Below are 17,035 nucleotides of genomic sequence, written 5' to 3' on the forward strand. Positions count from 1 at the left end.
GACCATTGTAATACTCTACTATCAAGAGTAGTTAACTAAGATCAATGGGTATAACTGTCCCTCCGACCTGAGATCACCTTGGCGACTTGCAAGCAACTCACTGTACTTTGGTGTCAGACTGCCTGTATTTTTAATATAGGTTCGAAAGATTTCTGAATACAGTCAAGTACTTGTGAAGTCGGTGTGTGAGTCAAGATAGGATTGACCACTCCTGATTAATTTCAGGAAGAGAATGTCTCGCTGTGTTTCAATTTAGTAAAATTTAGGCCTGGATAATCTTCGCGAGGAGTCACGGGATTTGCAAAAATTTTGAGACACAATAGAGATGACTTACATGAGTGTTGACAGCATACTCGAAGTCGTCTTGAGCATTATTGGTCAAAAGGATGAATTATATGGTAACCATGGGTCAGGGTTCTTAGAATGTTGCTTTGCATACATTCGACCTATTTGGACGTCGGGAACTATTTCTAGATGGTTACTTCAACTGGTACAGAAATTGATTCCTGTGCTATCAGTTTAGGTTCGAATCTATAGGATCACACACATAAGAGGTTGTAACCTAATCAGATGGTTAATCGATGATTGAGAATCATTCTAAGGTTAAACAATCAATGTGATTGATGTTTGACCAAATACAAGTGTTGCAGGAGGATCATTAGTAATTGGATTGCTAATTGGCTCAATCTGATTAAGCAATTGGGCTAAGATCAAGTCTAATTGAATATTATTCAATTATAATTGGTTTAGATTTAATTAGATTAAGTCTAATTGGTTTATTGGATAAGTTAGTTGCAAGGAAGAACAAGTCTCTGTTTGACTAGAACTTGTATGCACCTAATTTCTAATTAAGTTAAAATTTAAATTAAATATGATTTAATCTAATTTAATTAGACTCTTAGTTAGACTAGGATCATCATTAATTAAGTTATAATTAATTTAAATTGGATTCAAAGTATTTGACCTAATCTAAATAAGAATCCTAGTTAGAGTAGGATTCCATCTTCTCTTGCGCCACCTAAGAAAATCAAAGCCCACGCCTACTAATTAATTTTAGATAATTTTTTTATAATTTTTATATCTAAGAGAAGTAATCTCACACTACTTATTTTAAAGATTTGAATCAGATTTGGTCTGGTTCAATATAAAAATTAATTTGGTTCATTGTGAAAGTGGTTTAGCCTATTTCTCTTTTTGAAAGAGTCCCTCTTCACAAGGACTCTTCCCTCCCTCTCTTGCGCTAACTTCCCCCATGTTTATCCTCTTTTTTGTTGCCCCTTTTGTGGTTATTTTCATGCTATCCATGAAATAAATGAGATAGGGGGCGTCCAAGAGTTGGACGCCCCAAGGACTCCTTGTTAGACTAGGTCTTATGACCTAGTCTGCCATATAAAAGGAGGCCACCCCATATGCCATGATATAGGAGTCAAAAATTCATGAAAAATTGAGAGAATTACCAGAGGAGAATGAGGAAGACCTGGGAGATTTGAGGCACCAAAATCCATGGAGGAGAGTCCTCTAACAAGAGATCAAAAGTTGATGTCTTGTAGAGAAGAAAGATAAGAGAGAAGATTGTCTTCTCTTATTGGTTTTCTTTCATATTTTTTTCTCTCTTTGTTTTTGTGTTTTTATATGATAAAAATATGAGAGAGAAAGAAGGATTACATGGGTGGTTTGAGGTGTCAAAATCCTTGGAGAAAATTTTCAATCAAGAGATCAAAGGTTGATGTCTTGTAAAGAGAAAGGTAAGAGAGAAGATTGTCTTCTCTTATTATTTTTTCTTTCGTATTAATATCTCTTTATTTTATATTTTTTTATATGATAAAAAAATTGAAAGAAAAAGAGGGATGGCATAGTGAATTCATGCTCCAAAGAGTTGGAGCATGGTGATCTTATTTTGGACATGATATGATCATGTTCTGATGGAAGAAGAAGAAGAAAAGAAGGTCTTTTCTTGAGGTTTCTTTTAGAACCCTTCTTCTTATAAATCATGAGATTTTTCTATGAGAAAAATTAGATATCATAAGATCTAGAAACTAAAAAAATATCAAGAGAAGAAGGTCTTCTCAAGTCCTAGCATAGAGATATTTTCAAGATATCAATTGTTGATGTATTGAAGGAGAAGATCTGTCTTCTCTTAGGATCCTTTTCTATTAAATATTAATTTTAATTATAAGAAGATTAAAAGGTTTGACTTCTCCTTTATTCCTCATATTCTTCATCTCTTGAAATATCCAAGAGATCTGAAGAATATTTTTTAGATTAACCATTCAGAGAGATCTGCAAGAAGCTAGCACTTCGAGTGGATCTTCGTTCGACGAACCTCCGACTTTGTTGCAGCCTTGTGTGGATCACCTATAGAGGTCAGACGCATATGCGGCTCCAAAGGCAACAAAAAAAATCAACTGTAGAGTTTTCGACCCGCATGAAGGTAAGAGATCTGATCTCTTCTTTTATCTAGATATGATCTAGGTTTTAGATCTGAAACTGTTTCAGATCTAGGATATTGATTTGATCAATACCAAATATTTTATTTTTTGATTTATAAATATAATATGACATGTTATAGGTTCTAATTGTAGGGTTTAATAATTTGATTACATGTATTTGTAGATTAAATTATTTAATTTACATGTTCCACTGTGTTATATTTCAAAAAAATTTTGAAATTTATGCATGAAACTCTGCACCTTTTCCAACAGTGGTATCAGAGCATCCAGATTCTTTTATAACATATTTATAATTATATTAAAATAAATTTAAAAAATAAAATAATGATCGCACGGACTGTAGGTTGTCCTGCTGTAAGGTTTACCCCTTACAGTGCAAAGGTTGTCCTGGTACGTTGTGATCTAGAAAATTTAAAAGAGTTTAAATAAATGTTGTCATGAATGTTTTAGATTAAGTCTATTTTATTTCATGAATTTTTATATAATGTACATAGATTAAAATTAGCCTAGAACAGGATCTTGTGAAGGTTCTATTTGCTGATCGGGCCGGCTCGACCAGCAAGCTAGCTCGACCAGCATGCCAGCTCGACTAAAAATTGGCTGAATTATATTTTTAACTGATTTTAATTGTTAGTGTTTGTTAGTGAAATAAGCCGATCCATTTTTGAAATGAGTCGACCTATTTAGTGAAACAACACTAGATGGTATTAAACCTTTCAAAAGTTGAAAATATTTTTCAAAATGCCGAACCCCAACCCTCAGCCATGAACTTAATTAAAAGAATTAAGTAATTTTTAGGATCTAGGTTTGTGATTTAAAGATCCTAAGATAATTTCATAAAACATGGATTAAAGGGTAATGGGTTAGCTTTGATCAGATCATTAACTGGGTTAGACCTAGGGTTAGATTAAATATGGATAAGTTAAGAAATTGATCAAACCTAATTAAAAGTTAATTAGGATTAGGTCATTTCTATAGATCACTTCAATAGTTGCAGTTGATCAAAGTCCATATATCTAACAAATGGACACTGATCATGGCTCAGCGGCTAAGCTCGAGTCTTTAGGCAGACCAAATCAAAATGATAAACCAGTTAGTGTCTAAGGTAAACTTGATTGGTGGTTTTTAATTGGGAGCATGCTTATCTGGCCATTTCTTATGGTGTCTAAGGCAAGCATTGGCAGACCCTCCCATCGATTATACTTATCTGGCCAATGTGGTTAATCAGGTCTTGATTAGGTTGCTCATTGATTCGTGCTAACCCATGTCACATAGAAAATCAGAGAGTCTGATTTCATTCAGTGAGACTGATCTAGGTGCCCATGGACCAAATTTTATCCTAGTCCTTGTTAATGACTTGAGAAGTCAGTGGGAGGACTTGACTTGATGAAGTCAGTGGGAGCGAATTGATCCATATCTTTTCTATCCTTAAATCACTGATAATTTTAAATCTTCTAAAATTATTAGGTGCTTAAAATGATAAAGTTATGGAGATAAGTGAGTCATAGCCTCCCATTAAGGTGTTTGATAATGAGTCCATTAACTCAATAATCATTGCAGATCCAAAGGCCTGGTGCTTGTTGACTAATGAAATTATCACTCATCATATGATGACTTGGATGTGTCTCTCTAATGGTGTTAGGTTAGCCAACCAAAGTTGGACTTAATCAATTGTTGGTTAGATGCACCAAGTATGGTCATGTTAATGGTTGGACCTAACCGAATCCTTACAGTGGAGGCCAAAGCCTACTGATTGGGTTTTTGGGGCAAAATTAAATTACTAGAAGTTGTTTGGAGAAACAATTGGTTAATGAACCTACCTGTAGATGCACATGGGTTGGTCGACCAAAGTCGAGCTTGTGTGTAGTCTATGTGGATTCTAGTACCTATTAAAAAATTAAAGTAATCTTTTAAATTAGAGGTAGAGGCTTCCAATTTGATTAAAATAGTGAGAGAACCTTGAGACTAAAGTCTAAGTCTCTAGGCTTAAAATAATTCATATACATTAGGTCATTGTTCTTTTTTCTCAAAATAAGGCTAAACCTTAATTGCTCTAATCGCTGTTAGACAGTGATGACTTATGGGACCCAACTTCGTTAATTAGTATCGAAAGTTGAATTTGGTTCAGCAGTACGAATGGGTTCATATTGGGGCTTCTTAGTCCAGTCAAAATAATTAGTCCAAAATTGATCCAAATTAGGCAAAAGCACAGGGTCATAAGAAGAAGAATTGTCTTGCTTTTCTTGACCATAATAGGCTGAACAAGAGAAAGGAGCAAGAGTTGCTCATCAAGGATATTATATGATAATACCTTAAATTTTTCTATGTAATTCCACTACCTAGGTATTAGATACTGATGATTTTATGCAATTTATCGCTAGAACTACAAATAAGTAGAATATTTAAAAATGATGAGAAATTCTTGAATGTTAGGGATGAAAGTCTTATTCCAATCCTAACTTTAGAAATTGTAGAGCTTATTTTCAAATATTATCATTTAAAGTAATTGTTACTATTATCCATTGTTTATTATGTTTGTTGGCCCTTTGGCTAAAGATGATCATCATTCATAAAGGAAGATTATTGTGGTATTGTTATAAATAATGTTATAATAATACATAGACAATAAGAAAATGATATTTACACAGCCTGTTAAGTGTAATGTATACATCCAAGTTAGATAATATCATGAATGTCTATCTTTGGCATTATAGGCTTAGTCATCTTGACAAAAATAGGATAAATGGGTTAGCTTGAGAGAGAAACCTCGACATCAATGATTGTGAATCATTGATAGTCTGTGAGTCTTATCTTCTTGAAAAGATGACAAAGTCACCTTTTAATAGAAAAAGTGAAGGAGCTGATAAAGTTCTAAATCTCATACATAGTGATGTATGTAGACCTGTGAACTTAAGTGCCAGAGGAAGATATTAATATTTCATTACAGACGACTTATCTAGGCATGGGTGCGTCTGGCCAATCATTTGAAATGTTCAAATGATTCAAACGATGAAAAGAATGACATATCTAGGAGAGAATTGGATTCTCTCTCAGTGGATTCTTTTTCAGAACACATTGTATCTGAAAGAGAAGTTGAACTTTGTTAGACATGATTCAATCCACGATAGGGTTCACTAATCTGCCTGTTTCAGGATTGTGCTTTTGTGTGATTACTTGTTTTACTCTAAAATATATTGAGAAAGTTTGTTGTGTAGATTCCATATAAGATATGGATCGAGCATAGACCTAGACTCTCTCACCTTTGGGTTTGGAGTTGATCGGCCTATGTCAAAGATTTGCATACAGATAAACTTGGTTCATGGTCCAATAGTTGTTTAAGGGTTACTAATTCTATCATACTGAAGATCATAAGATGCTCATCAGCAGTAGGGCATTCCTTTTGGAAAGGAGTTCCTTAGAGAAGGAACTGATAACTATCAAGTTGAACTTGAAAGTTTGACTGATAGAAAATGAACCGACATAATCTAGTAAACCTACAGAACCAGATTTGATTAGATCAAACTCAGAGCCCATTAAAGTAAACACAATGCAGTGGTCTAACTCTGAGAAGTGGCTTGGAGCCATTAAATTTAAATTAAAGTTCATGGAAATCAATAGTGTATGGACACATTCACCTAAAGAAATAAAACCCATTGGGTGTGAATGAATTTTTCAAAAGGATCAGAGTAGTACAAACGAGAAGGTGGAGACATATAAAGCTCATTTTGCTATTATCCCAGAGTTAGAACATACGTTTTGAACATATGTCTTTGTTATGAACAAAGAGGTACCCTGCATTTATAAATGGGTAAAATATTCTGTAGTATTATTCCTTGTTTGTCTGTGGATGAAATTCTCTTAATTGGGAATGGCATTCCAGCATTGCAAGGAATAAAAGTTTGGATGTCATCTAATTTCTCCATGTTCAAGATCAGATATGGTATGCTCACTAATGGTAGTGAGCAGATACCAGTCTGATCTAAGCAAGAACCACTGAAAGATTGTATAGACAATCCTTAAATATTTGAGAAATACTAAGATCCAGTGACTCAAATATGGAAATACTGACTTTAAACATGTGGATGTTTTGACTTTAGTCAGATCAAGATGACAACAAGAAAGTGTCGGATCATACCTTAATTGTAGGAGCAATCTGCTGGAAAGGTTCCAAGCAGGATACTTTAGTCTACTTAGTGATGTAGAGTACATCGTAGCATATGATGCTGCCATGTAATCTGTGTAATTGTTGAGCTTCATTAACAGGTTTGGAGTGGCACCCTCCACCGATGGTCCAGTTCTATCATAGCACTGGAGCCATAAATCTGGCTAAAGAATCGAAGGACCAGCATACTCTATATTACTATCACTTTTGATTTTAGATCAGGGTGACATCGATCTTTAGAAGATCGATGAAAAGGGAGAACTTGACCGACCCATTTGTTGAGGCCTCAGAAGTAGGAAGTTCTACGAACTCAAGTGGAAGATAGGATATTTGATATCATTCTAATTGGCTTTAGTACAAGTGGAAGTTGTTGAAAAATGTATCATAAAGCCTGTCATCTAAATGATAGATGATTGAAATTAGTATATGAGTTATCTAATAATAATAGTTATTTGGCGGGTTCATCATAAAAGTTCTATCTTTCTTAAATGAACTTCTAAATTATGATGAAGTCCTTAGAACCACAATCAATTGATAAAGGAGGATTTATCAGATGGTTTTTAAATTATTCACGATCAAATGATAAGTTATTAACAAGGATGATAACTTATCAAGTGTAGGTTGCTGTATGCCATATGTGTTGGTTGTCCTCGTAACCAAATAGTGTGGAGATATTGATATGGCATCCATGTGAGATGTAGGAGTACATCTGCATTGAACGTGATCAATATAACACTCTACTATCAAGAGTAGTTAACTAAGATCAATGGGTATAAGTGTCCCAAAAATCATCAGGGAGATCTGTTCTTTCTTCTGGGGAGTTCGGCTGGAGCCCTGGGTTGTCAGCTTCACCTCGTTCAAGTTCGGCTTCTTCCGGGATAGTGCATTCCACTATGAAGTCTGCTAATATTTAGACTTTTATCATCGGTCGAGGTCGATAGTTGATGTCGAATTTTGTGAGCTCGACCGCCCATTTTGCTATCCTTCCGAAAGCATCCACTCGATGCAGAACTGCCTTAATCGACTGGTCGGTGAGCAGTGATATGGTATGCCCTTGAAAGTAAGGTCGGAGCCTTCGGGCTGCAATCAACAGGGCGTAAGTTAGTTTCTCTAACTTAGTGTATTTGGTTTCGGTGTCTCTCAATACTCGACTTATGTAGTAAATCGACTGTTGAATTTTTGCTTCTTCCTTAACCAGAACTGCTGCGAGAGCCACAGGAGAGACTGCCAGGTACAGGAACAACTCATTTCCAGGTTCGGGCTTTGCCAATAGTGGAGGTGAGCTGAGGTAGTTCTTCAATTCTTCGAACGCTCGCTGACATTCAATGGTCCAACAGAAGTTCTTCGGCTGCTTGAGAGTCTGAAAGAAAGGTAGACACCGTTCGACCGACCTTGAGATGAAGCGATTCAGAGCTGCTACTCTCCTAGTAAGGCGCTGAACTTCCTTTATTGACTTTGAGGTAGTCATTTCCTGGATGGCATGAATCTTTTTCAGATTTGCTTCGATCCCGTGTCCTGATACCATAAAGCCCAAGAATTTTTCTAAGGTTACTCCAAAAGTGCACTTGGTTGGGTTCAGCTTTATCTTGTATTTTGGGAGGGCGTTGAAGGTCTCCTCAAGGTTGGCGACGTGGCTCATTGAGGATTTGCTTTTTACAAGCATGTCGTCCACATAGACCTCCATGTTGCGGCCGATCTGCTCTTTGAAGATCTTGTTCACCAGCCGTTGATAGATCGCCCCTGCATTTTTGAGGCCAAAAGACATGACCCTATAACAGTAAAGACCACGGTCAGTGATAAAAATAGTCTTTTCTTCATCCTCTGATGCCATCTTGATTTGATTGTAGCCGGAGAATGCATCCATACAAGTGAGAAGCTCGTGGCCCGAGATTGCATCCACTAATTGGTCAATTCTGGGCAGAGGGTAACTATCCTTCGGGCAAGCTTTGTTCAGCTTTTTGAAGTCTATACACATCCTCCACTTATCGTTCGCCTTCTTGATGAGAACCACATTGGAGACCCAATTCGGATAGTTGACTTCTATAATGAATCCAGCTTTCAAGAGTTTATCAACTTTCTCAGCTATTGCCTTCTGCCTTTCCAGTGCATGACCTCAGATTTTTTTCTTCATCGGTCGATGTTTGGGATCAACAGCTAGACGGTGTTCCATGACTCCCGCATCAATCTCCGACATGTCCGTCGGAACCCAAGCGAAAACATCCGCATTCTTTTATAGAAAATTGATGAGCTGTGTCCGTACCTCTTCTCTCAGGCGGGAGCCGATCTTCACCACGTGCTCTTCATCCCCATCGTTCAAAGGAATTGAGACAAGATCTTCAATTGGCTCACCCCGTTCTTCAGCAAGATCGTCGTGGGTGTCTAATCCATCAACCGGACAAGGATCAGACTGACCATTTCTTTGTAAGGCTATGTTGTAGCAGTGTCTTGCCAGGACTTGATCTCCTCTGACCTCTCCGACCTCTTGGCTTATAGAAAATTTCAATTTCAAATGGTAGGTCGATACCACAGCTCGGAGGGCGTTGAGGCCAGGTCGGTCGAGTATTGCGTTGTAGGCAGACGGTGCCCTTACTACCAGAAAATCCACTTGCGCTCTAGATTGTTTCGGGTACTGACCTGCAACTACGATCAAAGTTATTACTCCCTCCACTGGCACAGCATCGCCAGTGAACCCTACCAATGGGTAGCATATCTGTCCTAATCGATCATCCGAAATGGATATTTTTGAGAATGCATCTTAAAATAAAATATCGGTCGAGCTTTCATTATCAACAAGAATGCGATGTACATCATAGTCAGCAATATTTAAAGAAACTATGACCGCATCATTATGGGGGAATTGAATCTCCCGGGCATCTTTTTCAGTAAAGGTTATAGATTCCTTAGTCCTCTGTCGCTTGGGCGGTCCGACCGATCCACTGACTGCTCCCCATCGGGGTCCTCTAGAGAGGGTGTTGATGATCCCGATTGGAGGTCGATCTTCAGGCTGTTCTTCCTTCCTTGACGGCTCTGGTTGCGGTAGGGCCCTCAGTCGATCTTTTCTACCTTCAAGCCGACATCGGATGAATCTGTTGAACTGACCTCGTCTGATGAGCTCCTCGATCTCGTCTCGAAGCTGAATATACTCCTCCGTGTCATGGCTGTGGTCATGATGATAGAGGCAGAACTTGTTAGGGTTGCACTTCTCGGGGTGTGTGCGCATCCTTTTGGGCCTTGGCAGCTGCTCCCTGATCTCCATCAGTACTTGAGTTTTTGGAGCATTAAGAGGGGCGTAGCTGTGGAACTTCCTGGGGGAGAGCTCTGCCGAACTCTGCGGTCTGGACTTCTCTGTCTACGAGCTCGGAGGAGAGTTCGGACACGCTTGTGTCCGGGGGGAGTTCAAGAACGTGGCCGAGCTTCACTCGGCCCTTTTTCAGCTATGGGCTTGCTGGAGTCACCCGCCTGCCGCTCCTTCGCGGCCTCCTCATCCTTCAGCTTGAAGGCTTTCTCTACTCGGGCATATCCTTCAGCCTGAGCTAGCAAATCAGTGAATTTTCTAGGATACTTCTTTTCCAGAAAAAATAGAAGGTCATTCTTTTGAAGACCGCTCTTCAGGATGGCCATTGCAACTGATTGGTCCAAGTTCCGGACCTCCAATGCGGCAGCATTAAAACGGTTGACATAAGTTTGGATGGATTCTCCCTTCTTTTGCTTGATGTTGATGAGGGACTCCGAACCTCTCCGGAGATGTCGGCTGCTGACGAAATGAGTCGCAAACTGGTGGCCCATTTGATCAAAGAAGAAGATAGTACCCGACTTCAGTGCTGAGTACTAATTTCTTGCTGCTCCCTTCAAGATAGATGGGAAAGCTCGGCACAGGATGGCATCTGGCGCGTCATGAAGCAGCATCATTGTCCGAAAGGCCTCCAGGTGGTCAACCGGATCTGAGGTCCCGTCTAGCTCTCAAATTAGGGGAGCTTGAAGTTTGACGGGATCAGTTCCTGCATAATCCTTTGAAAAAAAGGAGGGTCAATACAGATATCCTCACCATAAGCAGGGGGAGCATGGCGGAGCTCTTCGATCTGTCAGTTCATCTTTTAAAACTTTTGATCCAAGAGATCCTCTCGATCATGAATCTTGAGGGTCTTCTAGCAGAACGGAGGTAGGAACCCTTTTGGGATGGAATCATGATCAGACAGAGGGCTCTCCACCCTCTGCTTCTCCTTTTCGGGGGATACAGGGCGACTGGCCCAAGTGGGCCATCCGATCGCCTGATTCTAGAACTCCGACGATGCTCTTTCCAACTGTACAGATGTCTGCAGCAGCAGTTGCTGCTGCTGCATGGTCTGCACCGCTTCGGTGAGGCCCCTGACCTGCTGAACCAGCAGGTCGAACTGCTCCATGCCGATGTCGTTGTCAGAGGAGAAAGAGTCTGGAAAACTAGAGACGAGGTCAGAGCTGGCGGATCTTGCTGAGTTCTGGCCATAGAGGCTGTAGATCGCCTGACGGATGCCTTTCAGGGAGGCATCAGGTTGGGATCTGGTCGGAGAAGAAGAAGAAGATGTCGAAGAAGATGATCGGAGACAGTCCCGTCGAGTACTCCTTTAAGAACAAGGGTCTTGCGAAGACACAGGCCCTTCCTCTAGCACCAATTCTGTTGGTGCAGAATTTTGCCGATGTCGGAGAAGCTGGAGTCGAGGGGATCACGGTCGCCGTCGGGACTTGCAAGAAAAGTCTAAACTGGAGTTGGAGGTGCTCCGGCAAGACCCTTCGATGCTCAAGTCAGTACTCTGCTTCAACAGAAATGGAGCACTCGAATGAGATTTTAGCAGAGTTTAGAGATAGTGCTTAGAGCTTAGAGGAGAATGTATCTGGGGGTCTCTTTTATAGACGAGAGAGCGTAACCGATTGACAGCGATGTCCGTAACTGTCCGGTAGTGGGCTGTTCGAGGCCACGTAGAGTTTGTTACAGAGAGTGGAGTGGTGTCCGTTGTCATGACTTGTCAGAGAGTGGTGGGGCCACGTGGAGTTTGTTACAGAGAGTGGAGTGGTGTCCGTTGTCGTGACTTGCCGGGGAGTTCGGACTGGATGGCTGAAGCTTGGTTGGGACGTCTGGTGGAGCGGAATAGCTCTCTGTCTCAACAATCTAAGAGAAACTCAGATGTTTCCGAGGTTGCTGACGGCTTAACTGTTGTTGGGTGCCTTAGACGTTGATGCTGCAGATGGAAGTCATCTGTTGTAGAAGCCCGGACGAAAACTTTCTATTAGAGGAATCTAGCTGGAGTCCGATTGCTAGAGAAGTCCATCTAGAATTTGTTTGATGTAGAAGCTTGTCTGAAGACTGTCCGCTGGAGAGGTCCGGTTGCATGAGGAATCCGGTAGAAGGTCGATCGATAGCGAAATTCAGAAGGCGTTGTGGAAGTTCGTCTGGAATCCATCCGCTGTAGAAGTTCGGACGGAGTCCGGTTCTTGCAGAAGTCCGGAAGGAGGCTGCTTACTGTAGAAGCTCGGATGAAGACTGGTTGCCGTGGAAGCCCGAATGGAGACCGCTTATTGTAGAAGCTCGATTGAAGTTTGCCTACAATAGAAGTTCGGACAGAATTATAGAAGCTCGGATAAAATTCGGAAGACGGTCGGATGGAGTCTGGTTACTGTAGAAGTCCTGCTGTTGGAGAAGCCCGGACATTGACGAAGTCCGGAAGAAGCTCAGAGTAAAGTCGATCGTGACAAGAGAAAGTCTGGAAGAGATTCGGAGAGTAGTCGATCACTGTAGAAAATCGGCTGATAGTGAAGCCTAGAGAGCATTTGAAACAGTCTGATAGACGACTGAAGGAGCTCATTATTGGAGAAGTTCAGAGGGTACGATAGGAGTTCGTTCGTTGGAGGAATCTGGAGGACATTGTGGAAGGTCGACTGCTGGAGGAGTCCGGATGGTACTGTGGAAGCTCGGACGGCCGGGGGAGTTCAGAAAGACGCCGCACAAGGTCGGAAGCCGGAAGAGTCCTGGGAGGGTTGGCCTCTTACGAACTTCGGTTGGGGTTATTTTATACCCAACACTAGTCCCCTACTTTCGAGTTCGGATTTCGAATGAAGAAAGTACAAAGAAATTTTCACAGCCGAAGTTGCCCCCTTAGAGATTGAGGATTTTTGACAAGAATAAGGTTTCTTCCTTCTATGATGATGTATATAGGTAAGATATTTTACAACAGAGATTTAGCATCCTTGATGAGCTCTCATCTTGTTTATAATAAACTTTCCTCGCCCTTATTAACTCCATTTCCACCCATACATATTCATATCCATCAATTTCCAGCCTATATTTACAAATTTAGCAGTGTATTTGCTGTAGTTAATTCCAAACATTATTTCTGGTTAGTAGCACTCAGTCATGCAGCAATTTCATGTAAACTGGCCCTTCACTTTTTCTCTGTTATGCATAAACCTCAGTAGTTATCTTATTGAAATAACACCAAGTTTTTTCTGGATTTGAACAATATCTTATGTACACTTTGGAACACTCAGGCCCAGATGTGAACCAGCCCATTCCCACACACCCAAGATTTTAGCAGTTGTAAACATGCCACTCAACCACCTTGAGCATTGGCCTTTATGAGAAGCTAGGACACACAAAACAATTTTATTTTTGGGGTTATTGAGGTCCTTTCCCTCAATGGACTCCATTTTACATTTAATCCTTGTTGACTGAAAATTTTAATGCCTGGTCCATAATGTCAGTGGTTATTTTATGTGTGATATCTGGCCCTTAATTGTGTATAAAAAAGATACAAGTACACAGAAACAAGCCTAAATATGTGCATAAACAGGCCTAACTGTATGCAAGGACTAAAATAAAATACTGAATGCGCCAAGAACTTAACGCAATATGGCAGGAAAATAAATAACTGATTATAAGATTTTTTGCATCGGTATCGATGGTCAGATCGGCCGGCCGACAGTATGGTACGGCATCGGCACAGTTTCGTTCCGAACCGAGACGAACCGACGAAGAAAATTAGGGAAGAAAAAGAGAGAAGAGAGAGAAATAGAGAGAGAGGGAGAGGGAGGAAGAAAAGGAGGGAGGGGGATCCGTCAGAAGGGCCGTAGGAGGCCCTCCGATGGGCAGCGGTGGCCGTCGAGCAACGAAACAGACTCCCGCAGCTCCGCATGGGGAATAGAAAAAATCCACCTCTGTTTCTCGGGTTTTTTTTTAAAAAGCCTGTTACAAGTGAAGTCGACATGGGGTTTGCCGGCTTCACCTAAGTGAAGTCGGCAAACCCATAATGACTTCACTTTTAACAGACTTTTTTAAAAAAAAGTCCTGATTTAAGTAAAATTGGCAAACCCCTTGCCGACTTCACTTTTAATGGGCTTTTTAAAAAAAAGCCTCGAGAAACAAGGGCGGATCACCCCTGTTCCTCGTGTGGAGCCGCGGGAGGCTGTTCCATCGCCCGACGGCCACCGCTGCTCGCCAGAGGGCCTCCGGCGGATCCCCCTCTCTCCTTTTCTTCCTCCCTCTCTCTCTATTTCTCTCTCTTTCTCTCTTTTTCTTTTTCGGCACCAGCACGTGCCGTTTAGCATGCCGGAACCATCTCGGTTCTCTGTCGGGATGGTTCGGCACGCCCCATACTGGGTGGTTCAGCTTGGTATGGCGAACGCTGACTGGTTGTTAGTTTTCTGATTATTTATCTTCTATGGTGCATGATTCAGAAGTTTTTTTTTTTTTAAAAAAAATTCAGAAGCATGATCTCCTCTCTTATACCTCATTTCCTATAATATAGGGAGTAGAATGATTTCTCTGTACCAAAAGAAGTTTAAAGGAAGGTTAACAGATCATCATAAAAACTAAATACATCTAAAGTTAAGGTAATTTTAAAATCTGCAACGATAAATGCATTACAAATTACCTGCGCAGGCAGGTTATTTGAAACCAGTAATCAAAAACATCAAAATTTAAATTGAACTTAAATTAGGGAAACATTACTCTTCTAATTTAGAATTCTAGTCTCAAATACAAAAAATATTGCTCAATCACAGAGAAATAGGTGGTGTAACCATAGATGAATGTATAGTAAATATATATTAAAATACCTCATCTAGTATATAAAGTGATGCAGGTTTGAAAAGAAGAAATGCCAGAAAAAGAGAAAGTGCAAGAAGAGATCGTTGTCCTCCACTGAGTTCAGAGAGAGACTGCTTCCAAACACTTCCAAATGCAACACGGACCTCAAGACCATCTAAGAAACTGCATCCCTCAGGATGTTCGAGCTTAGCCATTGTGCCTGGCAAAAGCATACTAAAGATGGAGCCAAAATCCCTGTAAAGGATGTTTCTTACTCAAATATAAATTCAGCTAAAGTATAGGAAAAAGTAACAGTACAACAACTAAATGCACAAATAAAATGGCCCCTTCTGAAGACCACCTTAGCAATACTGATGGCACAGACTTTACTGATTATGTAAATTGATAAGATGGAGATTGTGCACTCACTTGTTCACTTTGGCCCATGTTATTTCCAGAGTTTCTTTCTTCTTTTCATCCAGCTCCTCAATCACCTTCTTAATTTTTGACTTGTCATTCTACAAAAGTGAATTTCAATAAATACAATTAGGAAAAAAAAAAAAAACTTTAAGCAAACAATATCTTGAACAACTGTTCTTGAACAGGAAGGCAGAGAGAAGCATGCCTCAATGATGTTTTTCTTAGATATTAGATCATTGTATTCATCTTCTGCTTTCTCAAACATTGCCATAACTTTTTTGTTTACCCTTTTCTCCAGGCTACAGACAACATTCATATAATCAGTAACGATAACTTTTCAATCAGTTTATATCAAAGCAATCAATCTTCAAACTAGCTTGCAACTTTATGGGATACAATTTACAACTACACCAACACTAAGTACGATCCTGCATGCAAACTCACGCACCCAGACTGTTCAGCTTGCAGCTTTTCAAGTTCTTCCCTTGATTTGTAAGGATCACGTGATGAAAAGTCATAGTCAGTTCCGCTTTTTCCAAACTGTTGCTTCCCAGTAGTGATCCATCCATGTTTCTCAAGTAACTTATCAACTTTCAAGGAACATTCTTTCTGCTCTTATCTCCATACGTTTTACCTAGGAGTTACATGAAATGAATATAAGAATTCTTCCGCTTTCATTTAGCACAGTGAATAAAGTCCCATGATAATTTACCTCATTTTCCAACTTCTTTCTCTCAACATTTGCATCACTAAGCTTCTGTTGAAGCATTTGCTGTTCTTTAGCAATGTGACCTATTTGTGAATCGCATTCTTTCATTTTTGAGCGACTTAAGTTCAATTCGGATTCAGCTTGATCAAATTCCTGCTTTATGGAGCCAACCTGTCCCAGGAGGAGGAGATAATCACAAAACAGAATGAATGTAATAAGATAAAAGGTCCACATTCCGGAACAATTGATGACACCTTGCTTTTTTGTTTTTCCAATTCAGTGGTAAGAGTACTGATCAGAGTTTCTGAAGAAGTCAACTGGTTTTCAAGCATAGCAAGCTCTTGATCAACCGCATCTTTCTCCATCATAAGCTTCTCCCTTTCACTTTCATGACCCTGATATAATGGACAAGAAAGTTATTGAAACACCAATTAAATTTTCATCATTCAATTTATAGTGGGGCAGCCAATCAAACTGCAAGGACTGCAAAATGAAGATCAAGAAAATTACATAAAACTAAGAAATGTGACTGCAATCAAGTTGAAATAATCTTCACTGAAAAAAAGGAATTAAAAATTATTCTCCCACCAAATCAGATTCAGATATCGGTTTGACTATACATAGCATTTCTGTTATAATGAACCTGTTGTCAGCTCCCCTAAGTTATTGATGTTATCGTAACTTTGCTAGCCGGGTTTAAGGGGTGGATTACTTTTCCATTTTTCTTTTGAGGATTTCTGTTATAATGAACCTGCTATTAGCTCTCATAAGTTATTGACGTTGTCATAACTTTGCTGGCCGGGTTTAAGGGGTGGATTACTTTTTCTTTTTACATTTTGAGGATTTCTTTTGAGGATATACCAGTGACTTAACTCAATAAATGGTTGACTAAAAGTCTTCTTACCAGTGTGATGGGGCAAGATTCCAATCTAAATGTGCAATAACTAAGGATTTAAGCGATATACCGGTGACTTAATTCAATAAATGGTTGACTAAAAGTCTTCTTACCAGTGTGATGGGGCAAGATTCCAATCTAAATGTGCAATAACTAAGGATTTAAGCTATTATGAAGACTATCATAAATTTAAAAAGAAAGAAGGTAAAAAAAAAAAAAAGAAACACTGATCAACTAAATGTTGCTATATAATGACCTGAGAAAATACATCCTTTGCTGCAGGATATATGAGAGCAAGTTAGGATCTCATAAGAAGTGAACTTAACAGATTAGCTTGTAATAA

General features: G+C 39.7%; 1 pseudogene; it reads right to left on the reverse strand.

The window, feature by feature from the left end:
* Positions 1–14,344: 14,344 nt before the first annotated feature.
* LOC105036700 (structural maintenance of chromosomes protein 2-1-like) overlaps positions 14,345–17,035 on the reverse strand; it is a 129,716-nt pseudogene continuing 127,025 nt past the window's right edge.

This window comes from Elaeis guineensis, chromosome 8 (assembly GCF_000442705.2).
Source record: "Elaeis guineensis isolate ETL-2024a chromosome 8, EG11, whole genome shotgun sequence".
Classification (NCBI taxonomy): Eukaryota; Viridiplantae; Streptophyta; class Magnoliopsida; order Arecales; family Arecaceae; genus Elaeis; species Elaeis guineensis.